The sequence below is a fragment of the Centrocercus urophasianus genome, unplaced genomic scaffold, assembly GCF_019232065.1.
Source record: "Centrocercus urophasianus isolate 14NV4802_14NV808 unplaced genomic scaffold, USGS_Curo_1.0 seq_10, whole genome shotgun sequence".
Classification (NCBI taxonomy): Eukaryota; Metazoa; Chordata; class Aves; order Galliformes; family Phasianidae; genus Centrocercus; species Centrocercus urophasianus.
The window spans coordinates 22419450-22435875 of NW_024884142.1; the positions used below are offsets into that span (position 1 = coordinate 22419450).

Sequence of the window (16426 nt, forward strand, 5' to 3'; positions counted from 1 at the left end):
GATGTTCAGTACTAATCCTCGCAGGAGCCATCAAGCACTACTGAAATGCAATAGAACCTGAACTTACGGCAAGTCCACAAACTTCCACTAAAAGCGGTACACAAAGCATGGATTAACTAAGTTCCCTCAAACAGAGTACGTTTTCTTGACCCTCTGCATACAGCTTTAAGTAGACATATCAATAGTATTTTATGAGAGTCTTGAGAGGACAATAGCTCATCTAAAGAACAAAAATCAGCATGTTCAGATAGTCTTAGGTTATCTGTATCTTGTATGAAACGTAAGGGATGTGTTAAAGTACACATTATAAACCCCTGTATATAGACATAGACACAGACATGTACATAGACACATCTGAAAAAGGATACTGAGAACAATAAATAACAAGCTGGCAACAAAGCTCTCTCTGCCAAAGGTGTAGACATTTAAAACACATACCAACAAGATGCCTATCTTCTTTCAAAAGCAAACAAATGCTTTCAGTTTCAGCTTGACACAGCTATGTGCTATAACCTTGCTGCTCTTTTTCTGACATGACAGCAGTCATTGTTAGACCAAAGGCAGGCGAGTACCATCCCAACCCCACAAGCTGTTCTCTCCAGCTAGAATTCTGGCATCAAATTTAACTACTGGAGTCCACCCACACACAAAACTGATTGGCAAGACTGGAGTCTTCAAATCATCTCAGCTGACCTCTAGAAACATCTGAACCAGCCTTCAGTATTGCCTACACTTTTGCAACGGGGAAGAGGGAAGGTGAATAAACGGAAAAGGGAGAAGGGGGTGAACTGCTGGACCACAAATGACTGAGGAACTGTGATACATGTCAGACACAAACCCAATCAAATAAAGCTTCCACATTCTCTCCATCATTTTTCAGGGTTGGCCTCTTCCAGAAAAAAATATTGTCTTTTTTTTTCTCCCCCCAGTGTCACTGTAATTGGTGTATTTCCAGCTTCCAAAAGCCCTGTAAGTGGTTGTTTCCTACAAGGCTTCAGATTTCAAGTTCTAAATGAACTATTACAGAGAGGCTGCATGTGTGTACTAATCTTGTAATCTCATATCTTCAGCAAAGCCTAGAAACCAAGCCAAACAACATGTACAGCCAAGCAAGCTACATGGCAACTTGCTTCTGGAAACACAATTGAAAGTTTGTAGTTAAAAATATAGCCTAATTTATTTCTTGTTTTACTTTGTATTCAGTTTTTTGGGGGTTTTTTTGTGTTTTTTTTTTTTGTTTGTTTTTTGTTTTTTTGTTTGTTTTGTTTTTTAAAAAAAGCTTTTTCACAGCTCCTATGAGAAACTGGATGGTTTCTAGACACAGGCACCACATATAATATGTAGAAAGGTTTGGCCTAAACTCATTTGTCTGTGATAAACCAAATAGAATAGAAGTTTTAAACAGACAACTATGCTTTAGGTGTCAAACATTTCTTGACGTCTGTGGCAGTTGGCAGCTGCAAACATCCGACTGAAAGCCCCATCTGCTGCTTCACAGCTTCCAGTCGAGGATGTTTACAGTCGCTCACTGTCAACAGCAATACACATTCCTCAGCTGTTTACTTTACACTATGAACATGCAGAGGCCTCCAAGCAGGTTAGTTTAGATTGCCACAACTTCTGTTGCTGTGTTGTTACATGCAGAGGTGCATGGGGTAGTTTTATGAGTATTTACTAACAAAATAAAGGAAGCCTGACTTCCAGAGAAATATGTTCAAGCAGACAGGTGTACTTACTGCTCAAGCATTACATTTAGAGAATTACGTTGGCTATTTCACATCTGGTAAGAATTAAAAAAAAACGTATGAAATAAAGTCACTTGTTTCTATTGTTGCATTTGTTTTGTTCTCTGAGACATTAGAGCAACCCTATCACACTTCTTGCAGAAACTGCATGACTGCACTACTGAGTAAGTTAACTGATCAGTGAAATGACTAAAGACAGCAGACGGTGCTAAGATAGCACCAAACCCACTTCAGGAACGTTTCACTACAGTGCTTGAGATGGCTTTCTTCCCTGAGGAAAAGTGGATGGGAGGGAATTCTGAGATATCAGACGTTAATTCATGCAACATTTGCTTCCAAATAAAATCATAAAAGAAAAAAAAAAAAATAAGCAACCCAGAGGGGATAGCGAGGAGGAGGGAGGAAGCTCTGCAAAGGCTTCAATAAAGTTCAAACAGGTTTGAGGAATTCTACAAATCATCTGAGGTAAGCAGTTGCTGCCACAATTCACATAGTTCACAGAAAGGTATCTCTTACCAAACGAAGAAGCCAAAAGAATTTGGCACAATAACACTTCAGTTGTACAGTTCTGCTGTTTGTTTTTCATCCTGTCTTCAGTTTCCTTATTAAGTTAATGATGGGTAAAATTAAAGATTAATCACTCAACTATTTTTCTGAAGTCATATGAAACCACAGCACGCAAACAGGGTGATTATTATCACTCTAATTAGAAGGCGATTTTCTTTGAAACTTTCTTGCCCCCAAATGAAATTACTGCGCTGTAAACCTAGCAGGTTATGAAAAGACCACAGTTGTTTGCGACACAGAAGCCTGTGGTGTATTTACTCAAACTGATAAGTGTGAAGGATATCTATAAATCCCTTTCAAAACTCAGGGTTGTATTTTCTATTCCTAGGCTAAGAAAATTAATCTTTTAGGCAGCAGGTGAAAACAAGCAGAATTATGTTGGGGCCTTCCCCTTTATTCAATACCAATGTGGAGCTATTAAAGCTTCCTAGGGAACCACATTTTCTCAATGGATCAAGTCACTAAGGAAACAAAGCAAACTTTATCAGTACTGCACAACTCTACATTCCAGGAATTCTTAGCACTTGGCATCCATATACCACTCCAGAAGCACGAGATCAACTCTCTGTCTTGCAGAGCTACCAAGGAAAGCTATGAAATTCTCAGTGAGGTGCTCAGCTCCACAAAGTTACCCACGTGAGGAGGTGCTGATGGCCTGTGGGAGGTCTCCCAAAGGGCACACAGGAAAGAAAGTGTATTTCCTATCATGACATTTCTGAATAAAGAACAAAAAAATAGCTCCTACTCTGGCAAGTTCCATCTTGTTTGTCACAAGCCAGTTAAGAAATATATGAAGTCACCTTGCAAGACAATCCACATGGACTGTAAAAGCAAACAAAAAAAGTTCCTGGATTCAAATCAGCAATTGCAGAATGAAAATATTTGAGTTTAATTACAGCTGGTCATAAAACAGAGATTAGCCTCTCATTTGTAAATGTACTGATCTAGTATCTACAACTTAAAAGGGGAAGGGAGTAGAGATACTACCTAATCCTACTACTTTGAATGAATTAAATGAAGGACATTATGTCAGCAACAATGTGCAATGTCACTCCATGTATGAATTCCTTTCAGCTTTTAAAAGACATCAAACAGATTATATCTGTATGAAAGTCAAGGCAAGGTCAATCTGAAACCAAGAGGCATTTTATCACACAGCATGGACTGGTAGGCAAGAGAATGCTATCAGCTATCTCTATGGCACTATTTAATTTGTACTTTTCTTGCAATTGAAGGAAGTCATATATCCTTAACAAGTGTTTAAACTGAAAGTGTCCGAGACTCAAACACCAATTAGTAGGATTCAATAACCACTGATTTTGATAAAGCTTTCAACAAACAGAGGATTTAAAATATATATTTAAAAAAAAAAAAAAAAAAAGGGAAAGGAAAGGAACACGGTAATAGGTAGAGACACTTTTCAACATCTTTCCACTTTACATCACAGAAGCAGAAAGGTGCACACCAGTGGAACCCTAGGCATTCTTTAGCAAAAACAAAAAAAAATCCAGCTGTTTTTCCATAACTCTCCTGAAACTTCCAAGCAAAATGAAATGAATCATTGATGAAAAATGAGAAAAGAAAGCTCAAACAACAACAACAAAAAGAACTCCAACTGAAACAAGAATTTGGAAGTGCTGTTTGTGTTCAAATTTAAAAATAGTGCCTTTTATCCATCACTTCCCATGCAGATGAGGTGATCCGCAAATTCAGACAGGTAAATTAGTTTTTAATCCTATTTGAATAAACACTGAAATACCAACAGACAAAAATGCAAATTCAAAGAAAGCCAGATAAAACTTCAAAATAATTTCACTCACAATTGTTTTCTTAGTTTGCTTCGTAATAAACATTTTTCAAATCTGTCTGTCAAAAACCTTAAGATATCCATTAAATACTGAAAAAAAAAAAATAATTCCTTCTCTTCCTGTCTCTGACAGGACAGGACTAACACACATTACTTATATGAACTCAAGTTCACAGCTGTTAGATACAGCATGAGTATCTCCAACTGTTGCTGATGAATCTGCTTCTTCCAACTGCATTTGAACTCACTGTGAAATGCCAAAAGAAGCTCCCCCTGCACTCAGCAATGCGAAAGCAGCAGTTGCAGACAAGCAGCCAAAACAAGACGCATGACATTCAAACATTTGGAAAAGAGATGTTAAAACTAGAATTTGGTAGAAGTATCAACAACATGTAGTGCATCTTCTTGGACCTCATCAACATCAGCTTTTAATCCAGCACATCTAGGTAAAGGATCATGACTGTGCATTACACATCTTGGAACAACAAGTACCTCAGCAGCAACAAGTCTGGAGAAAGAACAAGAACTTACTTCCTGGACACCAGCTGATCCTGCTTCTGTTCTCTTTAATGTAGGATACACACATCCGGTGAGAACTGCATTCTTCAGGAACTGAAGATTGCTCCTCAAGTTTCCAAGAACCTGCAGCACACATATAAACAGAAGTTATTGTAATTCCAGAAATTCAGATCACAGAATTCTCATTATTAAGACTGTTTGCAAGAAGTTAGATAGCTTTTAACAACAACTATTTAAACAGTGTCCTTTTGGTACACTCATTTAAAACCTAAAATGTGCTCAATGTGACATACTACCTTTGATTATAGCTCTCTCTCCATTACAGGAGATAAACATTAACTGCCTAGGTAGTATAAGAATGCAGAAACTATACTGAAGAAGTTAACTTTCTTACCTCAGAGTGGCATAATAAACTTTCCTGTTTATTATTTAAAGAAATAAACAGATTGTATAACCCAAACCACAATAAATCTGTGACTGAGTATCACCTTAGAAAAGCTAAAAACCCCAGATTCCTTTCAGTTAAGTCTCCGACGCAGAGAAGGAATTAATTCACACATTTGTTTCTGGAGGAAAAGGAACATACAGAACCCCTCTGCAGATGGATGGATGAACACACAGGACAGAATCAGATTATTAGGAGAATAACAACAAAAGAGAGAAAGAGATTCAGAGAAGAGCATGAAAATAACACAATAACAGGAACTAAAATAACCCAGCCTGCAGAAGGAAAAAGATATGCATTCGACAGTTCTGAAACCTTAGTTAGTAGTGTATAATAAAATTGAAAGAGATACGATAAGTAGAGCTCATTAACTGAAATACATACATAATCAAAATACAGCATTTATCAATTTGCACTCCTTACGCCTTCTGAAGGTGCTGAAAGCAGTTTTTTTATGTGGCCACATCAAAGAACCGTGCTTTTGATAAAGGTATTTTTTCTGTCAATCAGCTCCAGCAAGAAGTAAAGATTAAGTTAAAATATCAGCAATGTTTATACTCAGCTACGAAATCCAAAACAGTATACAGTGGTTGAATTCAGGGTTTTGAGAGCATTTCTGCATAACCCAAAAGCATTATGTCCTGAGGAACCAATGGATGGAAGGGAAGGTGAAACACACTCACTAATCCCTTAACACCACCTGGCAGAAGTGAATTACAGGTGGCTCAGAGCATTAAACATGATCACACATTAACGAGACACGTGCAAGTCATGGTGCCACCACAGAGCAGGGAACCAGCTGAGGTTGTACTGTTTGCTCCTCTGTACCAGTTTCCACAGTAGCACACTCTAGGCTAATCTTTTCTATTTCAGAGGAATGCAATGTAGATAAACAGAAGGGTTATTTATTTGAATAAAGAGCATACAATAGACAAGAAAACAGTCCTCACTGGCAATAACATCTTCCCATGAGTATCTGGGTGGAGCATTTCCCAATAGTCCCAAACACAACATTTCCCAAGTCCAGCAAGAACCATTTACTGAGATTTAACAAGTTAGCTGTAACACAGAGTGGACCTCTCTATACTTAAAAAGAAAGCAAGATGACCACACAGAGGATATTGTGCTGAAGACAACGCTCTCCTGCTGAAACAATAAGCCTCCTGCACAGGGGACACTCTGCAGAAAGAAGGGGGCCACATGAGAGAAATTCATCTTTGGTGTTCCCAATGAGGTTAAACAACGGCAAGTGTAGAGTCTTACACCTGGGGAAGAATAACCACATGTATCAGTTCAGCTTATGGGATGGCCTGCTGAAAAAGACCTCTGTGGAGAAGGACTTGGGGGTCCTGGTGGACAAGAAGTTGGCCATGAGCGTGCAGTGTGCCTTGGTGTCCAAGAAGGCCAGTGGGATCTTGGGGTGAATTAAAAAAGAGCGTAGACAGCAGATCAAGGGAGGTGATCCTCCCCCTCTACTGTACCCTGGTAAGGCCACATTTAAACTATTGTGTCCAGTTCTGGGCTCCCCAGTTAAAAAAGATCTCCCATATGAGGAAAGGCTGAGTAACCTAGGCCTGTTCAGTCTGGGTTAGAGAAGACAGGGGAAACCTGATAAATGTCCATAAACAGCTACAGGGAGGTGGAAGGCAAACAGATGAGGCCAGGCTCTCCTTAGTGGTGTGTAGCAATAGGACAAGGAGTAATGGCCTAAAACTTGAACACAGTAAGTTCTGTACTAATATTGGAATAACTTCTTTACAGTAAGGTGACTGAGCCCTGGAACAGGTTGCCCAGAGAGGCTGTGGAGTCTCCTTCTATCTGTGGAGATATTCAAGACGCATCTGGACACCTACCTGTGTGACCTACTGCAGGGTACCTGCTTTGGCAGGGGGGTTGGACTCGATCTCTTGAGGTCCCTTCCAACCCCTGCAATTCTGTGATTGAGCCAACCACAGCAATTTTCAAACAAAACTCACACTAGCAAACCACAGGAACATCTAGGACGCTTCTATCCTATGATTTGGAAACAGACTCCCAGTCCATGTCTCTCACATAGTTTTGAAGAAATGCAGAAACTTAGCTCTTATTGTTGTGGTGGCCGAGTGACCCATATCTCACACGCAGAGTGCTTACCCTCATATTTCTGGTTCCTGGGGCAGAAACTGGCTCTGCTTGCCCTTAGCCAGGGTCAAAGCACTAATTTGGAGAGGACGGAAGAGGAGGGAAACTTCCCTTGCAGAAACAGGGAAGGGCACTTCTCTGTTCCTATCATCACCGCTCTCCTACAGAGCTCATCTGCAATTAGGACATAAGGACTCCCAAAACAATTAGCATAGTCTTAACCTTTCACCTCCAGTACACTGACATGAATACAATCTCTGATCACAGAGCCATTTTTACTCCATGTACTACAGAGAGAACTGCAAAGCTCCACACGCTGCAGAAGAGTCTGCCACACTTCAGCTTACACTTACAGTTGTGCAGTGTTTGCCCTGAAGGTAGCTGAACATTGCCAGAAATTTATACTGGATGCAAGATGACTTCTGGATACTATGGCAAGCAGTGCTTCCACTAAAAATATGCAGAAAGCAACCCTGTTAACAACACCATATGCTATAGTGCTCGAGAAAAAGCTTGGTTACTCACAGTGTTATGCAGGTAAAATGTATTAAAAAAACCAACATGTAAGGAACAAAACTGCAGTTTATATGCAGCACATGCATTAACCTTTGCACACAATAGACCAGGTGCAATACAGCTACTGAAATCCAGCCCTTCACTTATTTTCAGCAGCCTCCCTTCTCCCTGGCTATGACCAGGCTTACAGCACGAGGCCAAACATCACCTTCCAGGTAGCAAAATGCTCGCTGTTCCCACGGTCGTTAAGTACTCCACTTTATTGGTGGAAAGCTGACATCACGCTGACAGGGTCATGAACCTGAAACTGTTAATGTTATACTTTTAGATTCCTCTTAACCTCAGTGTGAAAAGTTCTTTCCTCCCAGCTCTCCAGAAGCCAAGTAGACTTATGCACGCTGACAAAATGGTCCACCAAGATAAAAAGACACAGTTCAGCACTAGGAAGAGATGAGAGTGCATTAACTGATCACTTAAGGCAGTGAATGGGTTGTACCAACACAACACAAATGTCCCTGCTAAGCCCTAGTGAGCAACCTGCAGAGGAATACACTGCACAGAAACCAGCAGTGCCATGACCAAGAGCGCACATACTAAAAGTTATATGGAGGGGAGAAGCAGAGCCAACCCCAGTTTGCAGTCAGAACAGAGTTGTGGGACAGGGAGGAAGAGATGAATGTGCTGAGAAAAGTTCCCTGTCTGTTTCAGTCCAAGGGAGAACTCCCCTCCAGGGGGGAAAAAAAACAACAAAAAAAACCCAGCTGTGATCATCACTGATTGCTATTCTAAATGTTATCCCTGCACAGCCTCCTACAGATGCAAACAAGGGGTTTAAACACATCTTGCTTTTGATCATTAGAAATAATTGCCCAGAAGTTATAGAAAAGGGGACAGGAGGCCAGCTACAAAAAGGTCTTTAACCAAAATTTTTCTGATGTTTATTAGCACAGAAAGTCCCTGGTGAATAAATACAGCTTTGTAGTCAGCTAAAAATTAGAGCTATTAGAATGTATCTTGACAGCTCCAAGAAAAGGACTGCTGTGTAGATGCAGAGAAAGTTTATAATCAACTTCCCACAAAAGCTTTAATTTAGCATGTGTGTCACTGGACAGAAACACTGAGGCTAGAACAGACTTTTTTTTCCCCTCAAATGTATTAATAACTAATCCCTTTAGGATTATGTCAGGCACGTCATATTAGGATGGCTTGGGCTCATCTTCACCAGCAGGTATGTTAAAATGCAACTATACTCATCTACAACAGCACTCCACTCATGCAGTGTTACAGGGGAAAGGCATCTGTTGGGCCAACACTGATCGAGGCCACACAACTGCTCTGCTTTACTCAACATGAAGCGATACAGGCAAGAACGGCCTTAGAGAATGATGCAAAACCTTACTTTTCACACACCTGAAATTAAAAGAACACTCTTCTTTGCTCACAACCTTCACAAAATGTAAGTGGCAGGGCAGTTTCTGTTGTTACAAAAGGTACATTTCTGCACTGCAAGTGCTTGGTGTAAAGGGTCACATGCAAACCACTGCACAAATGAGCAGGACCTGAGAATGAGCTTTCCTGGTTTCTGTTAATTTATGGCCCAATGTTACATTCCTCTCATGCAATGCCATAATCCTCAGTGAATGACTTCACATTATCCTTCTCAGAGTAATCTAGGAATGCAGATAAAAAGAACATCAACCTTGCCTTCATAAGACTCTCTCTTAACCCTCAGGGGTTTAGGTGCCTGATAGAGTTTTAGATAGGAATAAAACTCCAAGCATGCCTGCTTGGCTGCCGTGTAACCCTGTAGTGCCTACAGCTCTCAGAACACACAGCCTGCTTCCCAGGGCATGCGCACCAACAGAACTGCCTTAACCACCAATGTGTGTCCAAAGCTCTGTTCGGTTCTCAGCATCCTTACTTCACTCCCATCTGCTGAAATTAAAATGTGTTATGAGGCACGATTTCCAGATCTAACCTTAATCCTGACAATACAACCATGAGTTTGGGAAGGGGCTGGCTATACCAGAAGCCTTTTAGCACAGCACAAGCACCAGGACAGGAAGCATCCAGATTCACATCTCCTCAGCTCCACCTCAGGCCTCACTCCACAGCTGAAGATATCTCTGCTGTGAGGACCCCACACTTGGCCATGCAATGTCAGGTTCAGCCCAGGATTCCTGCCCCAGAGGGCACCATGTCTGAAATTCTGCCCCAAACTGCAGAAGGATCCTTAGGTACAAGCTTCTGGCCTGGCCTTAGGATGGGGGAAGCATTGAAAAGTGACTACTCAGGAACCTAACTGCAGGACAGAGTATGCAGCTGCAAATGGGAACAGCTGTATACTCTCATCCAGCTAGAGCAAAGGGCTGAGCTTCTAGAGAGGCTAACCTGCAGGTCAGACCTCCCAGATCTCCTGCCAGCCACTCCAGGCCCTCTGCCCATGGCTGTCCCTGGTCGCTGCCTTTCAGCTTCTCCCACAGAAGCTGCAGGTGCCTGCCATGAGCTTGCAGGCACTGGGGCAGCTGCCAGACAGGCAACCACGTGTACGAGTTCTCGCACTGCCCAGGGTTCCTCACTGCCTTCTCCCATCAGCCGCAACAGAGGAATGTGTTTGAAGTATTCACTTGCACTCTGCTTTCTAAAGATTCAGTATAACTAATCACATGCAACACTTGTGTCTATTGTACTTAAGCAAACAGCACTCTACCACTAGAGCAGCTCTCTCAATACTCACAGCATAGGTTGCTGTTAAGAGCAGCACCTGAAACAGGTCCCACACCTCCCCAACACACACAGCACCAGGAGAGCTGCCGAGCAGTGCAGGCATCACCTCTACTCCAGAGCTGCGCAGGGAGTCCCAGGTACAGCAGTACGAGGAACGGTTGAGGGAACTGCAGCAGGAGCCCCTTCAGAGCTGTCAGGCTTTATAATGATAAGATCACAGAGTGGCTTAGGTTGGAAGGGACCTTAAAGCCCATCTAGTTCCAACCCCTGCTGTGGACGGGGCTGCTCTCCAACAGACCAGGCTACCCAGGGCCCCATCCGCCCCAGCTTTGAACAGCTCCAAGGACGGGGCAATAGCTTTTAATCAGTTTTAAGTGTAACAGCGAAGAGCTAGCAATCTGTTAGGAAGCACAGATATTACATTACATTAAGATCTAATGTTTCCCCCACCTTCCATGAAAAACAGACTTATAAATACAACATACGGCACAAGAGGTCTCCAGCCATGCAAAGCACCACCAGTGGCACCAGCCTCGCTGGGAAACATACCCTTCAGAAAGCAAACCAACATCTACTCAGACCTCTCAGTCGTAACACTTCAATTTTCAGTATGCACAAATGCAGCTCAGAACAAACTTAGGGCCGCCAGCCGTGACACAGGCAGCACGCAGCTTACACCGTTCACTTCTGGAGTTCTTTATTTTGCTTTTGGGACCTCTTCTGACTCAGACTTCTGCATCCGAATAGCAGGAGAGAAGAAAGGCTTTGGAGAAACACACGTACACAAAAGAAAAAAGAAGAGGGAACCACTGTGTTTTGATTTGCAGCAGACACAGAAGTAACCTTCAAGGTTACCTTGCCCTGTTTGAGGCCTCAGGAAGGAGAAAAACACAGCTTCAGTAATGGAATTTCTCTCTAACCCCAGGTCCCACCCTGCACAAGAACTAACGACTGGAAAGCTTTTGATTCGGAGCTCCACAAGTAGCACTCAGCCAGAGGCACAGCAAAACTCGCTCATTTTCAGGAGAAGAAAAGAACTTCTTGCTCAATAAGTAGCAATTATGCCACAGAATTTACATGCCGAGCACGGCCGAGCGCAAGAACACCAGATCAGTCAACCATAGCGCCGGCGCTTCGAGTATGATTAACAGAACGAACTTCCAAAGGTCAATTAAATGTCAACACGTTTTAAAGAGATATTCTTCTTCGGCGCGGTCAGCGGTGCCCACCAGAACCGGCGCCGCTTCACTCCCGACACGGGCAGAGATGACAACGACCCGCCCCGACGCGGCTGCCCGCACGGCTCAGCCGCTCTCCCGTTCCGCTCGGCCAAGCGCGGAGGCGCCGCTCGGCCCTGCCCGACACAGCACGGAGTGCGGGCCGGCAGCGGGAGCGCCCTGACTGAGCGCTTTCCTACAGACGAACGCGGAGGGGCTTTGATCCGCGCGGCGCTGCCCGGATGTACATCCCGGCGGGGGAGGCGGGATTTCCAACCTCCGGCAGAATTAATTCCGAGCGCGTTAATCACGGTTCGGCAGCAAGAACTCCGCGCTACGAGCCGGCCCCGAGGCACGCAGCGGTACCGGCGCATCCCCACTCAGGCCCGGCCGATCGGTGCTCTCAGAAACGATAATAAAGAAAAGTTTGCGTTCCAGCACGAGCCCGGGGCTCCCAGCCCTGCCGAGCGGCGGGGCGGCACCGCGTCTCCAAGGCTGCAGCCGGCATGACAGCCGCGCTCGCCGTGCGAAATTTCAAGTTTCGGGAAGAAGAAACAATAATAATAATATCAAAAAAATAAAAGTTGTCCCGCCCTCCGGCACCCCTCCGCCCCCACCCGCAGCCCCCCACTCGCCACCCGCCCTTCCCGCTGCTCACCTGAGCCGAGCCCAACTTTGGCACTCCGGGCAAAACTTGCGGCACGCAGCTCCCCGCTCCCAGCCGCCCCACCCAGCCCCGCCCCGCCCCGCCCCGCCGGCCTCCCCCGGGCTCCGCCACGGAGGCGGGGAAGGGGTGGAGGAGGCGAGGCTCAGCCGGGTCGCGCGTTGTCTTCCCTTGGCGCGTGCTTCCCGGCGGGGCCAGCCCAGCTCCTCCTTCACCCGCCATGTTCTTTGTTCCCCCCGCCGCCGAACCCCCGCCGCGCCCGGGCCGCCCCGGCCGCAGGTGCCCGCCCCCGCCCGGAGACCGAGTGCCGCCTCCCCGCGCCCGAGGGGATTCCGTCCCTCTCCGCCAATCGGCTCGGGGGGAAGGGGCAACCCGGCCAATGGAGCGCCGAGAAACGGCGAGTAGTCTCGCGGGGAGAGCCAATGGAGCGGGCGGGAACGCCTTCCCTTCGGCCCGCGGTGCCCGGGGGCAGCGGTGCAGCCCTCGGTTGGTGTGGGCTCATGGATAGCGCAAGGGAGTTCAGTTCCTGCATGGCGTACTGGCCCCCGTCAGCGTCCTGTGCCGGGCTGTCGCACTATGCTGCTTCCCATAAGTTGGTTCCCATGAGACAGGATGGGAAACAGGTGACCAGAACGGGAATCAGGAGAAAAACAGGGTGACAGCTGTGCTGAGGAGAGAGAAGTTGGTAGGGACTGAAGCAGCCTGACAAACTGAGAAGGTTTGTGTGTAATCGTTGTCTCTGCCGCTGATAAAAGCTGCCTTTGATGGGTCTTTACCACAGCTTTGGAGTGTGAGGGATACTAAGATTCTGCTCACGGAATCATAGAATGGCTGGATTGGAAGGGACCTCAAGGATCATGAATATCCAACCCCCATGCCACAGGCAGGGCTGCCAACCTCCACATTTAATGGAGCTTCTTTCTGAGGGAACTTCACTGTGTGACATTGTCCTTCAGCCAGTTTCTTGTTGCATTTTATCCCGCTTCTCACTAACTTCCAGATGTTTAATGACACCTTCCTTATAAATTTGCTCTAAATCCTCAGTGACTGACGGTGGCAGAGCAAAAATTCTGTTTCTACTTAGTTGCGTACTCCCCAAATCCCTCCTGCAACAATCAGGTCCAGCTTCCTGACGCCCGGAAGGTCCACCCATCACAGCAGACCCACAGGTGACATGCAGCAGCAGTATGAGCTGCCACAGTGCTGGAAGTTCCTGCTCACAAACTATTCCCACTGTAAGAGCAACATTTTGTATCCCTCTTGCGCAGGGAGGAGGTTTCTGTAGACTCAGAGCAGCGATGGCACTGCTGCTTGGCCACAGACGGTGGCACCCAGCTGGGTCCCTCAGGGTGAGCAATGTTTCACACTCTGCACAGCTTGGTAAATGTATGAGGTTCTGTTACATATGTAATTTGTGCAGGGTTATATTTACTGAATGTTTTCAGTTTCACTTTATTATTGTAATATATATGAGGGAAAGCCATTATTGTCTGTGAATGAAATGCCCTCTGAGTTAGAAAAAAAAAAAAAAGTGTCTACTTTGTTATGCCATGTTTCTCACAAATGCAGTAAGTAAATGGTGTCCTTGTAGTGATTAATAGAGGAGTCATTCAGACCTTTGTGGGGGCTGGGCTGTTTTTAATTATGAAGATAATCTCCTCATCCAACCCATTGCTCAGAGACATAACAACTGTGTTTTACTCACTTTCATTGCTGTACTGAGATGAAAAACTGTTGATGTATTCTCCCCAGAGGTCATCAGAAATACAAACAATGTTCTGGACCTAATGCATACATACAGACTGGTGGATGAAGTCTGGGGTTTATTGTACTGTAAGGGAAGCTGAACAGAAGGGAAGGAGGAGATTAAACAAGACGTTTGGAAATCAGAGTAACTGACCCTACGTGGCATCTGATTTGTGGCATAGCTGTTGTGTGGGAGACTGGGAAAAAGAAAAAGCAGTCTTCTATTTTGTTTTGTTTGTTTGGTTTTGTTTTTTAAATGACGGAAATACACACTGGAATGTTAAGGGCAAAACCAGTGATATCTTATTGCCTTTTTTGATCCAAGTTCATGAAATGTGGCTCAAATCTTTTTTCAGCGAGTACTCATGACCTTAAGGTTTATTTCCATCCAAAAGCCAAGTTAAGGGTAGTGTTGGGAATGTCACTGACAGAGTCGTGTTTCCTTGTAGAAGAATACACCTTCTTCAATACTCATTCAATATTCCCAGCTTTCTACCAGCAGGGTTTCTCAAGTCTCTCTCAGGCCACAGTGTTTCCCATCCTTCCTTTGCAGGTGTGACTGCTCTTCTCTGCCTTATCTTTGGCTGTTCCTATCTCAAAACAATCCCTTTCGGTGAAAAAATATCTTGCCCAATGTTCTGCTTCTGAGCAGCATGGCTATGTAGCCTGGACTTTTGGGAGGAATTGTTACAGTGCCTTTCTTACTCCAGAGGGGAACATGTATGCTAAGAGGTACGCAGGTAAGCACTCCGCCAAGCAATACGTTTTGGCAATACAACACGATATCCTGCACAGTCCAGCTTTCAGAACAGCTCCAGTTTCTCTGTCTCCTAAGTCTATCCTGAGAGGAACTGGTGTGGGTTGGTCAAGAGTAGAGCCATAGTGAATTTGTGAAGTGAATAACACTATGATTGGGCAGTTCTGCAGTTTCATTTCTGATGGAAACAGTAATTCCAAAAAAGAGCATGCCATTCCGAACTTCATTTTCTTTTCCATGTAAGAGGTGGCTTCTCATCTTCAGGAGATGTAATGCGAATATGTATGTTTTGGGCGAGAGGGGTTACATCTTTTTCTTCCACTATTGTCTGTAGTGCTGAATGGGTTTCTTCAAAAACATCAGTTTTCACAAGTGTCCTCACTGATAAATAGGGCGGCAGCAGATGTCCAATTCTGTATTTTTGTCATGAGTTACAGTTAGGGAGCAATATACTATGTACTGTGTAGCCTTCAAAAAAGATCTGAGTAACAGGAGTGTTGTTTTGCATTTTTGTTACTGTTGCTCAAAGTAAAATTAAAATCACTTACAAAATGCTACTTAGCAATTTAATCAAAAGTGAGTTTTTAACTCCAGGTCTCAACTAAAAAAATATTTATCTTCATGTATTCACAAAGATTCAGTTTGATGCCCCATTGAAATTCCTATAATATCCCCAGTTATCTTATTCTCTCTATGTAATTATGAATAGCTTAACTCCGTACAACACTATATTAGAATTTATGCTAGCAAAAAAAAAGAGCAAGTTCTCTAACAAAATATCTAGCCATGACGTACTGACTGCGAAGGTAAATGCTTGCTACCACTGATAGGCTTAGCTGAGCACTGCAATAATCTTCTTAAGGAGCAGAACCAAACTTTTGGTCTGCTCAGAGCCACATTTACTCAACAGATCTCACATTAATGAAGTACAGAATCACAGAATATCCCAAGCTGGATTTCTCTAGTCCCAAAAGTCTGTGATCTAAATTGCAGAGGAGGACAGCTGAACAACAGACAAGGATTGAGGAAAGAACACAAGAACATTGGGAACTGTTAGGAATGCAATCAGTGGTGCCACCACCCATCAGCTGTCTAGCTGCTGATGCTTGTTTTGTCCTGTGCATGCTTCCCATTTCCTCTGTTCTGGATAATCAGAAATCTTTGCTCTGGTGAATCACAGAATCACAGATTGGCCAGGGTTGGAAGGGACCTCAAGGATCATGAATCTCCAACCCCCCTGCTATAGGCAGGGCCACCAACCTCCTCATTTAATACTAGACCAGGCTGCCCAGGGCCCCATCCAACCTGGCCTTGAACACCTCCAGGGACGGGGAATCCACAACCTCTCTGGGCAGCCTGTTCCAGCACCTCACCACTCTCTGAAAAGAATTTCCCCCTGACCAGTCTAAATCTTCCCTCCCTCAACTTAAAACCATTTCCCCTTGTCCTGCAGTTATCAACCCTTTCCAAGAGTTGATTCCCCTCCTGTTTGTAGGCTCCCTTTAGGTACTGAAAGGCTGCAATGAGGTCACCCCGCAGCCTTCTTTTCTCCAGGCTGAACAAACCCAGGTCCCTCAGCCTGTCTTCATAGGGAA

At 44.4% G+C, this 16426-nt stretch overlaps 1 long non-coding RNA gene across 1 annotated transcript in view; it reads right to left on the minus strand.

The window, feature by feature from the left end:
• LOC122166296 overlaps window positions 1-12386 on the minus strand; it is a 38923-nt gene extending 26537 nt beyond the window's left edge. The window contains exons 1-2 of the long non-coding RNA XR_006170762.1: window positions 12323-12386; window positions 4651-4761 (exon numbers count right to left, since the gene is read on the minus strand). This is a non-coding gene — a long non-coding RNA (uncharacterized LOC122166296). The remainder of the gene's footprint in view (window positions 1-4650; window positions 4762-12322) is intronic.
• Window positions 12387-16426: the final 4040 nt, after the last annotated feature.